Genomic DNA, 20360 nt, shown 5'->3' on the forward strand with positions numbered 1-20360 from the left:
GATGAAGAAAAAGTTCAGTCCTGAGAACGTTTCCCAATAAAGATCAGAGGGGAGGTATCAAGGCAGGGAAGAGGTGTGTTTGAAAGCAGTTACCACAACGAGTTGAGATTTGTGGTAGGAAATTCAACAGTCCAAATTAGATCAATTTGAACTGTATAGTGGGAAATGCTAATTTGAGCATAGCTATTTACAATGTGCACTTATAGAGGATTCACTTGTGGCTAAGTGCCCTGATTAATTGCGGAGAATGCCCTGATTAACAGTCTGATAGCTAGGTGCCAAGTAAGTCTCAAGTAGTCTCTCTGAATCTGCTATTGTCCTCAGTAAATCTGATGAGAGTAAGGTCTTACAGGTGGTCTTACTCCATCTGGTAGCTCTCAGGTCTTCTGAGGTGCTAATGCCCATGAACTCAATTTCTGACCAATTGTGACAAGCGGGCAATTGTGACAGGTTGGTCCCAACAAGGGAGGGAAAGGAAAAGGAGGCTTGATGGCAACCGCATTAATTAAGTTACATTCTTTTTATTTTTACTTTCCCTCCTAACCAGGGATGAATCAATGGAGACAGCAGCAGAAACAAATAGTGAGAATTCAGCCATAAAGAATGCCCCGAAGAAGGTTCCTATCAAGACTAATCTGTAACCAAACATCATTTTTCATGAAAAAAACTAAGCAAGGGCAAGAAGAAATCTATTAGAAACAGGAAAATTAAAGGCTATGATAGCAAATGAATATAAAAGTTACGACTTTGCTACCACCAGGTACCTTGAAAAAGGTACAACAGTTTCCAGCCTAGTCACTCACTTGAAATTGCAAGTCATTAATGCTTGACCATTCATATGTGCAGAGACTATTTTAGACTCCTGTGGTCCAGAGGTCTGCGTAAGTCTTGATCTCAAGCACAAGAAAGAGAAGGTAGGCTGTAACATAAACATTTTAAAAAGTCAGTCCCTGGAAGAAAATCGGTGGTTAGAGATTTAAACCCACACACATCTCTCCAGCTAAGTGTCCAAAATAGAAGGAAAATCAAGATCTGCCTTCTGCCTCATGATGGCTGTAGTTGGAGGTCTCCAAATCTTGTCCTAAGACCTAATGGTTGGAGTCTTTAAGCACTTAAAAAAACATCCTTATCAGGTATTTCAGTAATAGGTGTTTCACATAGTATATTCTCTACCTACTTAACTGCTCATTATCAAACTGTAGCAACACACTTGATACTAGTTCAGTCACTATAGAAATATCCATAGGGGAAAAAGTCAATTTTTGTAAAGGAAATTATTTCCCTTAAATACATCAGCTCTCCTTACAGGCTACAAAACATCTAAAGCCACTTTTCTTCTTTCCACACACCTCACTGGACCATCAGCCAAGGACAGTTTGTGGGATTTGAGCACAAAAGGATAACAACCATTTACAACACCACTCTAACCTCTCTGTCACTTAACATATAACTCAACAGTAATGTTTTCTCCTTAGCTGACAAAATATAAATATACAAACACATTACAGTTAATATGTAGTTGGGGAAAGAAAAAATGGCAAAAAAGAAAGTGTCAGAGATCTGATTTTTTTTCACACAATAAAGGTTGCCAGCCTTTTTAAAAAACTTCCTATTCTTTTTGGCAAGTTTATAACCAGAAAAGGATGGAATTTAAACACAATATAGTTAAAACAACTGTTAAGAGCAATTTGTCATTTATTTAACATCAACAGCACATTACATGCAGAGTTCAGAGATGTTCATCCCAGCCAACCATTGAATGGACATCACACTTAATTCAGCTGCAAGGCTAACCAATCATCAGTGCTTTAGTTGGGCAACGAGACAGAAACAGCCCATCAAAAAGCAATTAAAGTACAATTAAACCTTACCTCAACTCCCTGTCACCAAAAGGAATTTTTTAAAAGATCCTCAAATGTTGGCAAGTCTTTAGGGCAGTGTTACTCATTCCATGGCTTGCAGAGAGCCTCAATCCTACAAGAACCACATCACTACAGTGAACCCTCTGCACCATCCCACCAAGTGCACACATACAATAATACAGATATGACTATAACTATAATAAAGATGCAGCATTAATATTAAATATATAACTAGGACATTTTTCATACCAGAATACCTCTGAGCATGTAGGATTGTCTCACTCTGGAACTGGTGCACTCTATACTTCTCTAGCTGCTTTCTCTCACTGAAGCTCACAGTCCAGATGATGGCAAGAACACTCAGGCTTACAACTGCAGAAGCCAGCTTGGAGCCAGTTGAAAGCAATGTGAAAGCACATTTTGCAAGAAACTTGTGCGCCCTTTGCACCTTCTCACCATATCCTCAGCATAAAGCACAGCAGCTCAGTTGAGAGAATGAGATTGTCAAAGTGCCCAGAGGACAGCAAGCTGCCCATGAAGAAAGGGGGTGTAAAACCACCACCAGTTCACTGTGGCCAGTTTGCTCTTTTCCAGGGTGGTAGTGGTTTTCCTCTTTTCTGTGGTAAGATTGCTCCTCTCCAGGCAGCCTCCTGGGTGCTGGCATGTTTGTGGCTAGATCAAGGTGAAAAAAATCTGCCAGCCACAAGCCCCATTGTGCAATAGCCTATGCCACTTTCCTGAAATATGGGGTGGGTGCCACGTTGGGGACGAGTGCTCAGAAAAGCCACAGATGGTGTGTCAAAGAGCCACACGTGGTTCTCGAGCCACTGACTGAGCATCACTGCTTTAGAGAAAGGGAACTAACTGCTCAGCAATTGGCACTGACAAAAATGCTCTGCTTGATAAGACTGGAGTCCTGATTTGAGCAACAATGGTTTTATTAAGAGGTTATTCCTGGATGATTTAAGGTGACTACAGTTAAAGGTAAAAGAGAGGGCAATCTCTAAGGTGTGCTGGATCATTTATAACCATGATGGATCGGGTCAAGATTTTAAGATTAGTACAAACAGGAAATAACAAGGTACACACATGCGCTTAGTGAAAGGCCTTAACAGAGCAGATTTTTTAAAAAACTGTTTTAGAAAAATGACTGTTCTGGAAGAAGCAACCTGTGCTTCTTTCTCATTTCATTCTTTTATGAGAAAAAAGGTTACAAATCTGATTACGCTGGCAGAATAATTTTGACTTTACAGGACCAAATTTTTCCCACAGCAAATAAACGTTCTTACATGCATAAAGTTCAGTAGGTTGTAGTGCTATATACCAGCATTTTATTTGCACCACAGGGTAAGTTTCCCACAAATCTGTAGTCAGCAAGCCCTCCCCATGCCATATACTTTACCATCTATGTATGAACAGTGTGCCAATTTTGCAACATTTTGAGAATGTTTTTCAGAGCTGAAGAGTTCAACTATTTTAACTAACCCATTGATAGGAAGTGTAGCTTTCATAGGGCAGAAATAGCACCATCAGAAGATCCAACAAAATAAGTAGAACATAAATACCAAGATAAGGACACATTATAACTGACCTTTGAAACAGGGCACAGAAGAAACCAAACTAAACAGAGAAAGAGCTTGCAACTTAGTATCTATTCCAGAACTGACCAAATAGCCTGGCAAGTTTAGCTCTACATAAATGCACAGAATTCTTATGCTAGTAAGAAATGTAAGTCAATTTCTGTCTTTTGCAACAGACCTTCCTGGAAGAGTCCAGCAAGAACAGTAAACTCTTCATACTCTCACCTGCTAATATAATGAAGCAGCCATGAAGTTCGCAATAGAAATAAAAGTTCTTTCCCCAAAATGTAGAGCAAGCTTGCACCTACCACTTCTGAAGTACATACAAAGGACACAAGTCCCTATCTTGCTGTTGTTTCAGTCCTCCAGGGAATGAATCCTGAGAAGCTGTGGTTCCAGCCACAAGGTTTAGTAGCACTTAAAAATAGCCCCTAACCAGTGTGAAGCAGTCCATATAGACTGTTCTATTTCAGGCACATCCCAATTCAGTGTTACATCCAGCAGAACAACAATCCAGCATCTTGTCTCACTCCTGAGATTAATTCATTCCTTCAGCATGTAAGCCAGCATCCACAAAGGTGTAATTAGTGGCCTTGTGTAATGAGGTGCAGCTACATTAACACTGGAGTGACTGCTATTATGCTGCTGTTAAAATAAGACTGCAAACTTGTGAATCCCTGAGATCTGCAAGACAGAGTCTGGTAGACAGCCACAAACTTATGACCCATTCTGATCTTACTGTTTTCTAATTCAAGATGTGGCTGAAAGTCAATTCCATGCTTCCACGTGTGATCAAATCCAGTTTGAAAGAATAACACAACAGGTTCACGAAGAAAAATTCCAAAAGAGAAGGCAAATTACCCTCTCAGAGAGGATTTCAGCCTCTTAAATATGAACCCATTTATTGTGGCAAGGGAAAAATTCCGCAGTTCAGATTGTGCTCACTATGCCTGCAAGCCAGCACAGAACATGAGACAAGCAAGAGAGCCATAACAAACAGGAAGTGACGTCAGTGACTAAACAGAGCAGTGGGCAGTCAGCATAAAAAAACCAGTATGCAGACACTAACAGAGGAATGGAAACATACTGTTCAAAGATGTCCGATTTTTCTTCATTTTAAGCCCTCCACAGAGAAGAAGACACGAAAGGAGAAGATTCTTGAAGGGTGCCACTACTAACTAAGCTTGGGTACTTCAGGAAACTAAGCCCTTGTGTCCTAACAGCACCATTACACTGTATAAACAGCAGACTACCCAGGGGAAAACGGAGTTTCTTTATGCTTTCCAGAACACAGACTCTCCTAAGACTAAGGGCGTAAATCAATTTTGTTCTATATCACTAGTGAATAATTTCTCCCCAAGATTTGAGGAAGAAATAGAGTCTGCAAGATTACCCAATACCAGAGAGGTCTTGCAATGAAATGGGGAGGGGGATTTGGTACATGTTGCAGGTGATGATGCATGGAAAAGTCCTTGTGTAGCCCCACTCATACTGCCACATCTCTCATTGTGCAATGGTACAACTCTCTCGCTTCTCTGCAGAAAAATCTGCCTACCTTGCATGGGGCCACAGCTAAGCTACAGTCCTGTGGGTTCATGTGAAGCTAACTGAACCTCCTCCCCACTGCAAGTCCTTCTGTCTCATTTTTCATGTGCCTGGCAACGCACACCAAACATTCTTGAATGAATCCTGCTTTAATGTCTCCTCTTTAGCGAGAAGGAGCAACTGGAGCAACATCCCACAGGAAAGGAAGGTTGTTCCTGCCTCGTAATAGGAATGCCAGCTGGAAAAAAAACACAGGCTAAAGAAAAGGTCACACAGTTGATCGCTTATGTAAGCTGAGTTAACAAGATAAACTCTGTTAAAATCAAAAGGAGCAAGCTACATTTATACGCCATACACACTCTCCAAACCCAACAACTGCTCACCTTGTAAATATAATCCTGCTTCCCATCTCAAGCAGTAGCCGTCAAGTGCCCATCTTCCTCAGCGGACCAGGTCTTTTGGAACCTTGAGGTTTTATCCTATTTTGCCTACTGCTCCTTTCCTGTAGGCTATATGGGGTCCATTCTGACATCAGAGGTAAGTGAACCAATCATTACAGACTATGTAGAGAAACAGAAGTTATCAGATCAGTTCACCTCTATCCTAAAGGCAGCACACCTTCCATGCAAATTAGAGGAAGACATTTAAAATGCTGTATAATGATCCCTTTCCCCCCAAAAAACCTTACCAGAAGACCAAAATTTCCAAATTCCCACAAGGAGCCCCAACAGACCCAACATGCTCTATGTCCTTCATCCAAAGCAAGGTCCCATGAATCTTTGAGGAATGTGTGTTTAGACAAGGCTTCAACAGAAGCTTGCTATAAACAGAAGTCATGAAGCAAGCCAGAAATTCCATAGACACCGCTAGTCATCTGAACAGCAGAGAGAGGAAACTGCTACACTCAGGCAGAAGGGATGCTAATGAGGGAAGCATCAAGACACCTGTTCAACCTCAGTTCACCCTTCACCTCCAAAAACATTACACACTAACTACAACACACTCTCCTTTCTAAAACAACCATAGTGCATCTACATGGAAATGTATTATCTGCAGCTAAAATGAATACTGCCTTCTCTTGGGGAAAAAAAAATCAATCCTCCTTTTTCCAACAGTGTGATTTAGAAAACTTTGGTCAACTGTTCTTATGTCTAAATTGACCACCACAACAGTAAAAAACAAAAATACTCACATAACAGAGGTATGATGGAAAAATATGTACCAAGGGTTTAAAAAAGATTTAGTGTGAAGCACAATGGCTCATGAAATATCAGCACTAGCATATCTGTTGAAATGGTTAAAGGAAAATTACAATATACTAATTATACAATGATAAAAATCCATGTCCAAATGGCATACCAAACAATAAACAGAGCGTACATCTGATAACACGGTGAATGACAGCTAGCTGGAATGTTTCAAACCTGTTCTTCTTCAGAAAACTTTCAAGTAGTTTGTGGGCTGTGCCAATTATGCACAGACAAAAAATTTAACAGTTATTGGTGTCATTTTACACACAGAGAACTGCTGAAATTTTTGTTTCTAAACACTCGCCACAGTGACCCCAGTTCTCCAAATAAGCTAATAGAAACTACAAACTATTTGACAATTTTTTGAAGAGCAGTTTTGAAACAGATTTCAGCTACTTACTCATCATTGTGTTCTCAGCTGTATGTTATATTTATGTGGTTTACCATTTTGATGTGCATTTTTATCAATGTACAAATGACTGAATACGCTGTCGTATTTTCACCTATACACTGTATTTTATCGTTTGTAGTTAAGTGAGTGTGGATATTCATGATAGTATTTCACACTAAATCTTTTTTTCTGATGTCTAAATTGACATACTTTAAAAGATCAGTAAAAATTAAACAGCTGAAAAGTTTGCAGCAAAGTGGATTTTATTTATTCACTATTGGAATATAAGATTTCAAAATCATATTCAATCTTTTCTGTTTATTGTGAATAATATGTGGGAGGGGAATCTTAATTATATGGCATTTTATTTTTGCCATGACCTAGACAGCCCAGGTGAGTCTGATCTCATAAGATCTAAGAAGCTAAGCAGGGTTGGCCTTGGTTAGGAATTGGATGGGAGACCTCTGACGAAGACCAGGGTATACAGACAGGCAATGACAAACCACCTCTGTTAGTCTCTTACCATGAAAACCCTGCTAGGGGTTGCTAAGTCAGCTATGACTTGAAGGCACTCTCCACCACATTTTATTTTATATAGTTATTTTGTTGTTTTAATGTTTATCATTCTCTATAGCTTGCTCTTGTGTTTATAATTTCAAAATCTGAGGAAGGGGGAACATGACATGGTTGTGTTTTTCTACACTCCCAGTCATATTGCAGAATTTGGTATGTGACACAGAATAAAGCATTATCAAGAATTTCAACTGCATTTAAATAAAATATTTCTAGTCTTTATAACGATGATAGCAGTTTCTGCTGTTGTGGAAATCACCATCTAATATGTTAAAACTCTGGTAAAGCTTTATTCTTACTTTTAGCTAGTAATTATGCAAAAACAATATGCAAATTTGAACATTCTGTATAGTTTATTCAGGTTGATGAAACTGGCACAAATTAGTAAAGTGTGTGCACAAGACTGATTAGAGGGATTGGCATGCAGCCATTAAAGAATCTCTTAATGGTCACGGACAATATTAATCACAGACAATATTAATCAAGCCAGAGTTCATAGCTGAGGCATACATTTAAACAGACTGAGTAACTATACAGAGTAGGAAATGCATTTGGTGTGCTAGACCTTGGGAATGAGAAACCCGTACTATGAACAGCAATGGTAGCATACCTACTGCATATGTCCAAAACACTGCAAAAGTCAATAAGCGGTTTAGAGTTTGGGGCCATTCAGTTTGCCATATAGAAAGGCTTTATATGTTTAAGAACTTTAACCTTAAGCAAAATAGAATCTAAGCAATTTCCTGATTTTGCAAATCCATTTCCTTGTCAGCATTTTCCCATCACCATCACCACCTTTTCTGCAGCCTTCTCTGATTAAAATAACAATCATACTAAGAGCCTGATGTGCTATTTTGCACACCAAATCTCTTTGTGTGTGATTGAGGCAAATCTGGAAGTCGGTAAAATACAATTACAAATAAATACAAGTTAAAGCGTTCAATATCTTGTACTTAACCAGCAATAATTTTATAAAGCTATTAATATGGTCACTGAACAGTGGATTAATAGCTTCCAACTGACACTCTACTATGGTCTGCTAAACATGAATGCAACCAGGAGCCACTTCTCATACAATAAATTTCCAACACAGGTATTATATAAGGTATACAATTTTCTTTTTTTTTTAAATAATTTTTATTGGATGAGGCAATATACAATAATTGATTAATACATTAAACTTATCCAAACTAACCCTTCTACTTAGATATATACTCCACCCCCCTCCCCTCCCCCTTTTCTTTGTTGACTTCCAACAACACTCGAACCCCCCGTTTATTCATAGATATTATTATTACACTATATTGCTATTACTTTTACCATGGTAAAGATCTTAATATATTTTTCTTTCATTAGAGTCTTTTTATATAAAATTTAAAATCCCTCCAAAGACCACAATTGTCCTTTAACATTGCATTTCTTTTCCAAATATTTCTTAAGTTTCTTCCAGTCCTCCAAAAAAGTTTCTGGATCTTGCTCATTCAAATTACTAGTTATTTTATCCATTTCGGTCATGTACAACAGTTTTCTTGTCCATCCATTAACATTTGGTATTTCTTCTTTTTTCCAATATTGAGCATATAAAATTCTTGCTGCTACTAACATATAACAATGTCTTATCCTTTCTATTAACCTCTTCTAAGTGTAAAGATATTAACAACATTTCAGGATTTTTAGCAACATTATATTGTAATATCAAAGACATTTCAGCACATATTTTAGACCAGAAGTCTCTAGCCTTTTGGCAAGTCCACCACATATGAAACAAAGAACCTTCACACTCCTTGCATTTCCAACATTTGTTTGATAACTGTTTATTAGCAATGCTAATTTTTTCGGTGTTAAGTACCATCTATACAATATTTTATATCCATTCTCTTTGATACTGGTACAAGTTGATATTTTTAAGGTATTTTTCCATAATTGTTCCCATGCTTCCATGGCTATTTCCTTGTTGCAATTTATAGCCCACTTTACCATTTGAACCTTTACTGTTTCATCTTCTGTGAACCACTTCAATAACAACTTATACATTTTGGATATTACCTTAGTATTGTCTCCCAGTAATATCTCTTCCAAGTCTGAGTTTTTGGTTCTAAACCCTACCTTCCTTTGCTCTGAGTCAAATAAGTCTTTAATATACCTATATTGTAACCAACCATATTTAAATGGCAAATCCTCATTTCGCTTAAGTTTCAACTCATCATTTTCTAATATTGTTAATTCTTTGAGGGTAAGCCATTCTTTTCCCTGGTATTCCAAATTTGGATTGACTACTTCCGCTGGTATAATCTAAAGTGGTTTCTTTTCTTCTATAAATTTCTTATACTTAAGCCAGGTCGACAATAAATTTCTTCTTAGGTAGTGGTGCTGAAACATTGCATCCATTTTATACTTTTCATACCACATATACACATGCCATCCAAATAATTTGTTATGTCCTTCCAATATTAGTAATTTATGATTGGTCAAAGTCACCCATTCTTTAATCCACACCAAACATATAGCTTCATGATAAAAGTCTTAGATCAGGTAACTGCATTCCTCCTCTTTCTTTAGCATCACACATCTTTACTCTTGGCTTCTTTCCTGCCCAGACAAACTCGGATATTTTCCTCTGCCATTTTTCAAACTGCTTTTTCTCTTTCACCATTGGTATTGTTTGCATTAAAAACATCATTCTGGGCAGCACATTCATTTTAATTGTGGCAATTCGACCTAACCACGACAAATTTAATTTATTCCATTTTATCATATCTCTTTCGAGTCCAGAGCTTTTCATAATTATTCTTAAATAAGTCTATATTCTTAGCTGTCAGCTCTATCCCCAAATATTTAGTTCTGTGTACCACTTTGCAATTTGTTAATTCACTCAATTCCTGCTGCTTCTTCTTGGTCATATTTTTTGTTATTATTTTTGACTTCTTTTTATTTATATAAAAGCCCGCCAAATCTCCAAACTCTTTTATTTTATCCAACGATCTTGGCAGGGTTTGTAAAGGATCTTCCACTATAAACATCACGTCATCTGCAAATGCTCTCAATTTGTACGAAGATCCTCTTATTTTTATTCCTTTTATACTATCATCTTCCCTAATCCTCCTCAATAATACTTCCAGGACCATCACAAACAAAAGCGGCGATAGTGGACATCCTTGTCTAGTTCTTTTCCTTATTCCAAACTTCTCTGTTAGGTCATCGTTGACACAAATGGTTGCTCTTTGTAGTTTGTAAATTGTTTTGACTGCTTCTATAAATTCATTACCTAGATCCATCTTCTCCATAGTCGCAAACATAAAGTCCCAATTCAAATTGTCAAAGGCCTTCTCTGAATCTTCAAAGAAAAGGCCAACTTCTTTATCAGGTCGTTTGTCATAATATTCAATAGCATTTATCACCACTCTCAGGTTGTCTTTTAGTTGTCTACTTGGTAAGAATCCAGCCTGATCTTCTTCTATAAAGTCCATTAACCATATTTTAAGTCTATCTGCTAGTATTCTTGCCATTATTTTGTAGTCATTGTTTATGAGCGATATAGGTCTATAATTTTTTACATCTGTCAAATCTTGACTTTCTTTTGGGATCAGAGCAATACTTGCTTCATTCCACGTATCTGGGAGGCCTTTTCCTTGAAACATGTCATTCATTATATTTTTTAAAATCGGTGCTAGGTCCTCCTTCATTACTTTATAGAATTTAGCTGTGATCCCATCAGGTCCTGGTGCTTTCCCAATCTTAGCTGCATCAATTGCTTGCATAACTTCTTCTTCTGTAATTGGAGCGTTCAGTCTCAGCTTCATCTTTTCTGGTATCCTTGGTAGGTGGGTATTCTTTAAATACCCATCTATCTCTTGTACATTTACTGATTTCTTTTGAAATAGCTTAGCGTAGTATTTAAAAAACGCACGCTTGATTGAATGTTGTTCTTTCAGCTCTTTGCCATCCTCTATTATTCTATTAATAATTTCCTTTTCCTTCCTTTTTTTCAGTTGCCAGGCTAGATACTTTCCTGGTTTATTTGCTACCTCAAATGACTTCTGCTTTAATGTCTTTAGCTTCCATTCTAGCTCTTTATTACTAATGGCTGTTATTTGATCTTGTAGTATTTTGATTTCCTGTATAATCAATTTTTTCCCTGGTCTTTTTCTTAATTATTGTTCTTTTTTATATATTTTTTGTTGTATTTCTTGCCATTTCTCCTGTTTTCTTTTCTTGTCCTTACTGTTTAATAGAGTTAAGTTTCCTCTTGTTACAGCCTTATAAGTATCCCATACCATCTGTGTAGAAACTTCATTATTATTGTTTGTTAGAAAGAATTGTTTAGTTTCTTCTTTCAAGTACTTCAGATTTTCTTGATTTTGTAATAAGTCCTCATTTATTTTCCATCTAAATTTTTTTCAACCCATTGTCCATTTCCATAACATTGGATTATGGTCTGCACTCACCCTTGGTAAAATTTCCACTTTTTTAGTCATTAAAGTCAAATCCTTTGTCGCCCAAATCATATCAATACGTGAAAATGATAAATGCCTTGCGGAGTAGTAAGTAAATTCTGCACTTTTCAGGTTTTCTTTTCTCCATACGTCTTCCAAGTGTTCTTGCTGAACTAATTCAAAAAAAGTTTTTGGTAATTTCCCTGATTTTTTGATAATTGCTTTTGATTTTTTTGTCTAATTGTAAGTCCACCACACCATTAAAATCTCCGACCAATATCATCTGATCAAATACATCCTGATCTAATTTGTTCAATAAGTCTTTTAAAAATTGGTCTTTTGCTCCATTTGGCGCATAGAGGGCTATTACCAATATTTTTCTTGCATTTATGTTTATTTCCACAGCCATATAGCTTCCATCATTGTCCTGAAAAATTAACTTTGATTCTACAGTTACATTTATATAAATCACTACTCCTTTTTTCTTTTGCTTGGACGATGATATATATTCTTTTCCCAACTGCTTATTTTTTAAATATTTTACGTCTTTATCCTTGATATGTGTCTCTTGTAGCCATATTATATTAGAATTTTGCTTCCTTAACCAATGAAAAATTGTTTTTCTTTTTTGGGGTGAGTTTAGTCCATTCACATTCCAAGATATTAATTTGTACTCCATGTTGTTACATTTTTAATAGTCCAGGAAAGTCCTCCGCATGTTCCTGTAAAAATCTTTCCATCTGCTCCTTGGTTTTGATAACAATTCTCAAAGCTTTATAGTAGAAGCGGGCAGCCCAATCCTAAGAAGGGCAGGGAAAGTGAACAGGAACCGAACTAAGGCTTGCGAGGGCGCATCTAGCCCGTACGCCCGCGTAAGTGGCCCTCCGCCTGCGCTGGGACGCGGCGCTGGCCCGCCGGCGGGCCAGCACCGGTGCAAGCCACAGGCGCCCGGGCGGCGGCGCAGGAGTGGCGTAGAGCCCTACGCCAATGCAGGGGGGGCGGGGAGCAAGGCGGGGTTGGAGTTAGTCCGCTCCCTAAGCTCCTCCAGAAGCGGGAACGCCCACAGCGGCGCAAAAAAGCTACGCCACGGAAAAAGAAGGCGTAGCCCATAGGCGTCCATGGAATGGCGAAAAATCAGCCCCCTCTCTGAGCGCCCCGCCCCGCCCCTATGGCCCAAAGGAGCATAGGATGAGAACTATCCCGGGGACCAATCAGCATGCGCGCCCGGCGTGGACGAGCCCCCCTCTCTGCACCCAATCATCTGAGAACCCGCCCTACAAAACATCCGGCCAGCACCGGGCAAAACCCTCAGGTAAGGGAGCACTCTGCCGGAGGCTCTGCCCGTCTGCTGAGTGGCATTGCCCCTTTGAAAACCGAAACGGGCTGAGGGCATTCACGTTGGCATGCGCAGAATGCACTCGGGGGACTTTGCGAAAAACTGGGGGAACTTCGCATAAAGAGGAAGAGGTGCAAATGTCTGCCTAATTCTCTTTCTACCGTGATAGAAAGAATGACTCAACAGCTAACTGGACTCATGCATGCTAGTTGCTTCTAACTAAGCACAAACAAACTAACCCTTCCGTGGCAGAAGGGAATGACACTTTGCAAATTAACCGCATGCTCTCCCGTTTCCTTGCAGGTGCCCTGACTCTGGCGCTCCCACCTGGTGATGACCGACGGAGCGCTGACAGGTGAGGAGGAGGTGGGGGGGCATTCCGCAGATTAGTGCAAACCGCCCATTCACCTGAACCCACCCGCTCACTTGCCGCTTTGGGTGAGGCCCAGCAGGGGTGGGGGGCAACCATGGCCGCCCCTGGCTGCCTCAGAGGCAGGCGCCTCGAAAACCACATGTGGCCAGGTGTTTGTTGTGACCAGCTCATTCCCTCCCATAAAGGTAAAGGCTTCCCAAGGCTGAGTGCATCCTCGCCAGACCGTCAGGCATCAGCTGCTGCCCTCGACCATGTGCAACCCCCCCCGGATGGCGGAGTGTGGGGCTTGCCTTGCCAGTGGAACGAGGCAAAGCCCACACGTGTCTTTTTCCCCCACAGGCACGTCCAGGGCATGGCTGCTCCCCCGCGCCCCGCCCTCCCCAAACATCTCTGACGGACGGTTGGCTGCAGCCCAGGAAGCACCGTCGCGCCGCGGCCTGCATCCCAGCCCCGCCCCTCCGAGCGGGAAGGAGGGCTGTGTGGAATGCTCCGGCTCCCTCGCCAGCCTAAACGCAAGCCCGCTCTTTCCAGTGCAATAAAACGAGATGTACAACAACTGTCTTCTGTGTCTGCGAGTCTGACTTCGTCCTCCGCCCCTCCCCCAACACTCCCGTCACATCTCCCCACCTGCACATTGCCACAAATGTATCCGACACACCCCGTCTTGCCTCCCCGCCCCCTCCCTCCCCTCACAGTAACACCCCCTCCCTCCCTCCTCCTCCCCCCTCCTCCTCTGTATTTGACCAGTGTCTGTACCACCCATCTGCCGAAGAGAACTTGATTCTCAGAAGCCTATGCCACAATGAAATTGGATAGTTTTAAAGGTGCTACGGGACCCTTTTTGAATTCGCTACCACAGGCTAACACGGCTAACCCCCCTGTATCTATGGCCAGGTAGAGGGTTGGGGCAGGGCATGTGAGCGGGGAGGGGGATCAATCCCTGGTGGGGAGAGTAGCTGGCACCCGATAAGCCAGGGAGAGGGTGGTGCGAGCTGCCGCTGCAAGGGGGCGGGAGATGGCAGGGGAAACGGTCCGCTCGCGGGAACCCTAGCCCCCCCCACCAATGGAGAATCCAGGGTGGTGGCAGGCGGATGCCATATCCCGGGCAGGAAGTCTCACGCGCCTGGGGAGGGTCGCCCCCATCGCAGCCGCAGCCCCAGCAACACAGTCCCATGAGCGGCCGCCTCCCAGAGTGGGTCCAGCCCCTCGGGCGTCTGCAGCAGCCCCCATTGGTCATTCCAACACCTTCCACCCCAGGGCGTCCTGCCTCGCATCCAATCCCGTGGAGCAGTTGCCAGCCTCCCACGCCAACAGGCCATGGTTGTTGGGAGGGGTGGGGTGTGCCTCTCAAGTCCGTGCCGAAGCCCTGCTCGGGCAGCTCGTCGCCATCCTCGACCCTCCGGCCCCACCCACTGCAGCAGCTCCACCCGCCCCAGAGGCACCCCTCCCTCGGGCCCAGTTGCGTGCGAGAGGCCGGGCCCGTGGACAGCCAAGGGGGTCCGGCCGCCGGCCTCGCCGGTGACCGCCGCTGCTGCCTTGTGGGTGGGGTGGGGTGTTTTGCTGCACAGGCGGCTCTCCTACACGCCTCCCCTTCCTCACGTCTGCTGGGGGAGGTGGGATGATATAATAATAAAGGCTGATTTCTGTGCAATGGGTGTCTGTGTTCTTTGCCTTGGGATGGGGACGAGGGGGTAGGCCCGCTGTATCTGCCTCTTGGTGGCGGCCTCAGGCCAGCCCTCCCCTTCGGCGCCACTTGGGGGCTGTCCCCTGCTGCCAGAGACTGGCTGCTGCCCTGGATTCCTCATGGCAGGGCGCCTGCCAGTCCCATGCCAACCTCTCTGGACGCGGCCACCACGGACTTGGTGCTACATTGGGCAAACGGGGGAAAGGCTTCTCAGACTACGCCCACCCCTCTCCTTCCCGACTGCGAGCCCCGCCCGACACACGAGCCGAGGCAGTCTGCCGGCATGGGCGCGGTTTGCCTGCTGCTCTGGGGCCTGGCCGGGATCGCGTGCTGCCCATAGGCTGCGCCTTTCCTGGCCCCTCCCCCTGACGCTTGTCAGGAACAGCGCCCTTTGGCTGCGCCTGGCGGCGGCCGTGCATCAGACCCGCCCACAACACTTTCTGGTTCTCCAAAATTGCATCTCTGCGCCGCTGCGGGCACCGCTGCGGCCACACTTTGCTGGCACAGGATCCGGCCCGGCGGCGCCGCCACACCACCAGTGCAGCCGTGTTGGCGTTGGAGCCGGCCATAGGATTGCGCTGTTAATCCTTCTGGAATTTCCCATCTATATCTGATGTCTTTGTCTCTTAATTTCTGGGTCAGTTCCCTATATTTTTTCCTCTCTTGGAGAATCCGTTTTGGTACTTCTTTCATAATCTTGATTTTGCTCCCTTCCTTTATTAAAGGTTTTTCAAAATGTCTCTTAAGAATCTCTTCCTTCATTCTCTTTGTCACTAATTGCACAATAATATCAACTTCCTCTGTTGGGCAAAATCCGAGTTGATTCTATATGCCAGGTCCATACTTGTTGTTATTTCATCCTTCTCTTTTCCTAAAAATTCTGCCAGTATCTCTGTCATCTGCTCTTGTGTGGTTTGAGTCTCAGATTCCTGGATGTCATGAAATCTTAACTGCTTTTCCGTCGCCTTGCACTCCATCATTGCCACTCTTGTCTGAATCACTTGATTTTCATGTTCCATTTCTGCTTTTATATCGTTTGTCTTTTGCTCTACTTGTTCCACTTTTTTAGTTACTGCTTGCAAATCCTCCTTTACTCCTTCTACATTCTTTGCCAAGGCAGCTACATCGGCTTGAATAGCATCTCTCATCTCTTTAAAATCCTTTGCCAGCATTTCTTGCACCTTCTGTAGCAATTCTTTATGATTCTCTGCCACTTTTTTTCCAGTCCTTCAATCGTTGCCTCTATTGAAGTTTACCATTCCTTGTCTGCTTAAGGTATACAATTTTCAATACAGCATTGGTCTATTTAAATTAAGTTTCTCAGGTGTGTTTGATCAGTCAAAAGTCAGAATTGATGACCCTGAGGAAATTTCACTGCAAATTGAGGATCTTGAAAAGCAAATGTTATTCTCCTACTTAAAGTTGCTTGATTTAATTATTTTAGTGTTCTAATTTTGATACATATTGCATTTTAATAGGCTGGATCCTAAAGTTGTTTTCTGCTGGCATAAGGCACTTCTGCCAGTGAGGAGTGGAGATTTTTCCTATTCCACCATCCCGCTGCAGTCCACTGAGTTGCCTCAAACGCTCCTTCCAGGGGACATGAACTCTCAGGAACAGTGCAGGAGGCAAAGAGAGGGTGTGTAATGCCAAGTGGGAAAATCAGCCCCCTTCTTCCACTGTCAGAAGTGCCTTATGATAGTGGGAAACTCTAGAGATTGTTTTTAATCCAACCCAGTGTGTTCTTTCATACATTAGCCTGTTTTGCTGACCTGGGTCAAAAAGCAGGGCACAAATTGATAAATGAATAAAGTGGCCCCAGCATTTATTGTACAGCTTGCAGTGGGCATGTTCATCCTCAGCCCAAGAACAGGTCACCTTGTTGTAGAGTGCTTCTAGCACCATGAACTGACGCACCTAAGAACCACCCTACCCTCAGCCACTTGGGTTACCTGCCCTCTCTCAGACAGTGTCATGCACCATTTTGACTGTTGGCTTAATCAAGTCACACATCAGCTGGAATGCACTTTCCTTTGAAGATCAGCTTCCTACTCCAACCAGTTCAAACTGTTCCTTCTTAGAGCAAGCACAGTGATCTTGTGGACAAGAAAAAAAGGCAAAGATATTTTGAGACTCCTTCAAAAAAAGCAGCATTAATGTTGTCAGATATCATACATTGTACACCAGTGTTTCTCAAACTGGGATCCAGGAATCCTTGTGAGTGTACAAGTCTTTTATAAGGGCAGAGGAGGACAAGTTCCTCTCATGCCCATCAGCTAACTTTAAAAATGTTTTCCAGAAATGGAGGCTGGGACACTCTCCCTCCAGGGAAGGTGACAAAATAGGCTTCTCTTCTTTCAAAGAATGGGAGCTGATATTGCTGTTGCTGCCTACAGTCACCTAGTAGTTTCCAGATCTCTACTGAGACAACACAGTGATTGATCACTAGCAACTCCAATTGGTTGGGTGATACCATGGAAGTCCTAATCCAACCAATTCTTGTATAAGATTAAACTAGTTTTACTCTATTTTTAATGTAAAGGATTTCAGCATGCAGATAGACACCACTCTGTGTTTAGACAATAACAGCTAATCATGGTTTTCAATTAAATCCCAAAAGTTCAGGTTTTGCATGACTCTGGTCCTTTTCTACTTCTATAAGCAGCTCTGAAAACAGTTCTAGCCTCTTTCCCATTCTTGTTTGCCTGGCATCAAGCTAGAACGTACTAGCTAATAAAAAAGTTTCTTGCTGTTCAAGTGCAAATTCCTGTCCAATCAAGGGGTGAGACTAATTTGAACTTAGGTCAGGGCTACAGAAACACCTACGGCTACAAGATATGACATTACAGGTCCATGTACAGACAACACAAACATTTTAATTGAAATCACTTTTAAAACATAACTGATATGATGCTCTCTGTATTAATCTGAGGACAATAAAGGATGGATGTCTCCAGAGGGCATGAATGGCTTGCAGAGTGCTCTTTGAAAAAGGGCTGTTTGGTTCATGGCAGGTGCCAGGGAGGGAGTGGGAGTCTGAACATTTTAAAATCAAAATGCAGGTCCTCGGGTTATGAAAGTTTGAGAACTGCTGATATATACTATTATACAAGCATTTACACCTAGACTCAAGCCGCTCCAAATTCTGCAGAATGTCTTGCGTATTTAAAATGCACTGAGAGCTCTTAATAAGAAGTCCAGCCTAAGAAAGGGTACATGCAACTGTGTTTATCTAAGTCATCACTAAATATAAATTATTATTATTATTATTATTATTTATAAAAAATTTTATTGGTGAGCCCAAATTAAAAAATGTATACATACATTCAATCCCCTAATTAATTAATTCTGACCCCCACCCTTTCCTCCCCCCTCCCTTATCGACTTCCAGCAGCTTTCCAACCCCTAATCCCTCTTATTACTTAACTTAATTTCATTAATATTCTTGTCTAATATATATCATAACTCTTATTCTAAGCATATTCAAATTCTATTACATGCTGTATTATACTGTATTCTATAAAACTCCATTACAATATTTGTTATAATTCTCATTAATTAACTACATATTCTGAATAAAATTTCCTTACACGTAATACTGATTTATATATATCCCTTTAACGTATACTTAATTATTCTATCTAGAATTTTCTTAAACATAAAGCTAGCTTAGATTCTAATAGTTAAATTCCCCCTTAATGGTAAAGTCACTTCTCTCTTTCATTTACAATATCACATTTTAGTAATTCTCAAACTGCCTGCCACAGTTCTCCTTTCACATCCCATTTTTTTTCTAAGTACTGTTTCAGCTTCCCCCAGGCTGCAGTGTATTGTCCTGGATCAAAGTCTTTCAAATTTCTTGTCATTTTATCCATCTCTGCCATGTGCAGCAATTTGTAAATCCAATCTTCTATAGTTGGTACTTCTTGTACTTTCCATTTCTGCGCATACAAAAGTCTTGCTGCTGTTGTTCACAACTTTCCATTCCCAAGTTCAGTAGCAACAGTTCTGGGTTCTTGTTTATTTGAATTTGTAGAATCTCATTTATTACTTCAATTATATCTCCCCAGTATTGCTTAGCTACCTCACAAGTCCACCACATATGATATAGCGATCCTTCGTGCTTTTTACACTAAATATAAATTATTTTAACGTATAGTAGATATTTATTCTCAAAGAGTGGTTTGTGACTCCAGTACACATGCCAGACTCTTAAAAGCACTCTGCTCTGAATTATTCATCTCAAAGATGTTTGATATTACAGTTGATTTCCCCCCATGAAAACACAGAAATTCACCTTAGTATTTAAAATTATAGAGACAAATATGCCACATAATGGAACAGCCACATGGAAAAAAGTAAACTGAGTACAGTAAATCCATTCAGTACAGCAAATCCATGCATCAATCATGAAAGAGAAGCAAATTAATGTGCAGTGAAAGCACAGCTAGAATAGTATTAATGGATTCAAAATAAGTAGATTAGAGTTTAGTTATGAAAAAATGAGCATCTAAAAATGCTAGCATTTTAATATTTCATTCTCTTTTTCACAACTTTTTCCTCCACTGTTTAGCCACTGTGTGAGTGTGGCAGCATGGTCTATTCAAAACTTGAATAAATGAATTCAAATGGGACGTGCTTGGGATTGCAGCCTAAGTGATTTTCAGTGCAAGCATAAAACAGAGTTACTCCAGACTAAGCCCATTGATTTCATATTGCATTATTGTATTTCAATGAGCTTAGATGGGAATAATGCTGTTTAGGATTGTACCGTTTTGAGTATCTGCTACCTGACTAAAGGACAAAAAATCAGAAGCGTGTTAAGCTATAACTAATCCATGTCAACATTTATTTTATTTGGTTGTTGTGGATTTTCCGGGCTGTATAGCCATGGTCTTGGCATTGTAGTTCCTGACGTTTCGCCAGCAGCTGTGACTGGCATCTTCACAGGTGTAGCACCAAAAGACAGAGATCTCTCAGTGTCACAGTGTAGAGAAGATGTTGGCAGGTCATTTATATCTACTCAGGAAGGCGGGTTTGGGCTGAGTCATCCTGTAAGAGTTTCCCAGGGTGTGGAATGCTAATGGAGGGAGGCTTCACTGTATCCTGAGGAGGTTCCTTTGCATATGGATTAGTGCTTGATACACTAATCTTCTCTGCAGGGCTATTGTCGGATGTAGAGTATTTTGTTAGCCTGGTGTTTTTCAGGACTGGAAACCATGCTCTATTCGTTCTTAAAGTCTCTTCTTTCCTGTTGAAATTGTGCTTATGCTTATGAATTTCAATGGCTTCCCTGTGCAATCTGACGAAGTAGTTGGAAGTGTTGTCCAGTA

At 41.4% G+C, this 20360-nt stretch overlaps 1 protein-coding gene across 7 annotated transcripts in view; it reads right to left on the minus strand.

The window, feature by feature from the left end:
• KLHDC3 (kelch domain containing 3) overlaps positions 1–20360 on the minus strand; it is a 60096-nt gene that overhangs the window by 33907 nt on the left and 5829 nt on the right. Inside the window, exons 2-4 of one of the 7 annotated variants that reach the window (XM_054995315.1) lie at positions 5371–5547; positions 1872–1974; positions 804–919 (exon numbers count right to left, since the gene is read on the minus strand). The exons of 1 other annotated variant lie outside the window; for it this stretch is intronic. The gene's annotated coding sequence lies outside the window, so the exon portion shown is untranslated. 5 more of the 7 variants (XM_054995329.1, XM_054995336.1, XM_054995320.1 and 2 more) reach the window with 5 other exon arrangements.

This window comes from Eublepharis macularius, chromosome 1 (genome assembly GCF_028583425.1).
Source record: "Eublepharis macularius isolate TG4126 chromosome 1, MPM_Emac_v1.0, whole genome shotgun sequence".
NCBI classification, from domain to species: domain Eukaryota; kingdom Metazoa; phylum Chordata; class Lepidosauria; order Squamata; family Eublepharidae; genus Eublepharis; species Eublepharis macularius.